A 2,813-nucleotide genomic window follows, 5' to 3' on the forward strand; every position below is an offset into this window, starting at 1 on the left:
TCTAGAGTAGATTATCTTAGAAGGACTAACCGAGCAGGTTCTAGATTGGCACAAAAACTGTTTGAACAATCAACTATTCTCACACACTCTTGGCACATAGTTTCATTATCAAATTACCTAGTTCAAGTTTTAGCTTAAGTCATGCCATCAAGTTAGTTCATTATCATGTCATACTCAGAGCCAACACATTCAACTCATTCTAGTTTATTTTAGCATATATCACAAATTATTTTTGGACAGGTATAAGTTCTTTCAAAAAGTTGCCATCACGCTTCATTCTTTCTCATGCTTATACACATACAATCCTAACACATGCCGGTTCAACAAAAATTAAGCAGTCTCTTGGGGGAAAAGAACACAGGCAAGAAAAACCCAAGAGAGGATTATGAGTTGAGTTACTTTGACTTCACCCTATCACTAATAATCCATTTACCCCACCCCCAACAAAAAAAATAGGTGCAATTGTCCCCAAAGCACACAAAATGCAGTAAAAGGTAATGGATTTGGGTGAAACAAAGTTGTGGCGCATAGCGCCGACGAACCATCAACAAGTGGGTGGGTTCGATTTCCCAGATCCCGCTACAACAACATTGGGGACACCCTAAATAGTGCCCACGTCAGCAATCACAGTAATCTCAGTAGTGCTATCAATCATTCTAACCGCACCATCAGTGGTGCTCACATCATGACTCTCAACAGTCGAAACCTCGATAATAGACACAGAACTCGAAGCCCCACGTGCACTCTCATGAACCTTCTGCTGGCGCTACTCCTCATCTATAATAAAGGCCTTTCTAGCTTGTTCAATCCACTGGCGCTCCCACTTCTTTGCTCGGGCCTCCTCAGTAGTGTTAGAATTTTGGCTGGAGTGGTGCCTCTTCCCACGAGCGCGGGTGGGCTCGGGCTATGCTTCTATATCCTCTTTTAATAGAGCATCAATTACGGTATCATCAGCCAATGCAGTGGGTGCATATTCTGGCTCATCTGTGGGAGCAACATGGATGGAATCAATGTCTGCCTGGAGACTTTCTAACTTAGTCCAAATGGAGGAAAAATCTGTGACCGGGGCAGGATGTGCAAGTACTCTCAACTCAAAGGCATCCAGGCGCTTATGAACGGACCAAACCTTCTGATCCATCATGGCTTCCATCCTCTTCTCCATCCTAGGCTCGGAATCTGCAATGGACTTCTACATCCAGGGCATCACATGGTGAAGCAGTGTGGCCATCTGGGCCTCCATTTTCTGAACTTGAACTAACGGAACAACAGAGGCTCCATAAGGCGGGGTGGTTCTAGGTGAGCTGGGGGCTTGACTAGCGGCCTGAGAAGAGGAGGATGGGGTATCATCAGTATGGGTTGGAGGGGCACGCTCATCACCCTGCATCACCTCCATAACATCTACTAAATTAGTACCCAATGACACATTGATCTGCGGACCTCTGCGAGGTGCTGCCAAATTTGCCTCGTCCCAAATCAGGACAATATCTAGGGTCCCCGTTGCGTGTATCAATTTGTCACAATGCCAGATCGTCACACCACAGTCCTTGCATAGTGGAAAAATTAGGCACGAAAAAGGGTAAGTAGTGGAGCTCTTGAACACCCTCTCTTGAATCTCTGCCAATAGCATGCAGGCGAAGTTTATCTCGAACCCCGGTACTAATGCTGCCACCATTACTACTCTATCCCGTGTAAGTGCATTGTCGGCCTTTGTGGGCAACACTCTGTTCCGCTCGAGCAACCAAAAAGACTTGGCCACCAAATTCAAGGTGGCCTTCCGAATACCATAATGTGGTGAGCTAACCCACTCCACATACTCTCCATCTGCAGCTATGTGCCTGGCCAACCACAGTAAGACACCCTCCCTCTGTTCGGCATTATGCATGAAGGCTCCACTTCTCAAAACATCCCATCTGTAATCAAATTCGACCGTGTTGAGTGCCCCAGTGTGATCAGGACAAGGGACATAGGGGAATTGGCTGATGGTGGTATGTGATATGTCCACTAGAAAACCACGGACCATAGAGAAGTGATAGGAACCTGGCATGTGCGCTTGAACCACTTGCCAATCGAACCTCGGAGAGTGGCAGCATATGAGGCATAGAACTCCCACACAATCTCCTTGCTATAAGTCCCAAGATCTCGAGCCATTTAGTTGAATTGTGAAGCTGAAAAAGCCAGTGAATGTCGAGAATAGTATGTAAGCTCCCCGTGATGACTATGCGCTCTTCCGTAATAAGTCGGGCCATCCTCTCTTTCACATTCAGCATTCTGGCATCCTGGTAGATTTTCCATTGCCCCTCAACACACCATCTGTTTGGATCCCCAACCACCGGATCAGGGTTGTAGCTTTATGACATTAAAACTTCTCCCGAACTAGTGGCCTCATCAGACGAGGCAGCTTTTTCATGTGATCCTGAGGCTGTGGCGGATCCAGAACCAGAGCCGAAAGCAAAGGCGGGGTCTAAGCCGGAAGTAGAACCAGCCTCAGAATCGGAAGCAGAGCCAGTCGGTGACCCGATTAGTGTGTTCTTCTCATCAGACTGGGAGACAGGGACTACGTCGGTGACCACCTGCTAGGATGTATTTTGGGTAGCTCGAGGTACATTAGGGGATGTCCTCGTGACCGGTGGAACATATGTTGGATCCTGTACTACGGTCGTGTCTTCATCAATCAACCTAAAAGTAGGCTGCACGGATTTTGACTTGCCCTTTTTGGAGTAGGTCACTTGCTTCTTAGGAGCCATGGTACTTGTGGATGTCTAATTAGTACCATAATAAACTCATGACACACTCGAAAATATTTTAGAACTAAG

This window comes from Solanum verrucosum, unplaced genomic scaffold (assembly GCF_900185275.1).
Source record: "Solanum verrucosum unplaced genomic scaffold, falcon-dt-bn FXZP01000210.1, whole genome shotgun sequence".
NCBI classification, from domain to species: Eukaryota; Viridiplantae; Streptophyta; class Magnoliopsida; order Solanales; family Solanaceae; genus Solanum; species Solanum verrucosum.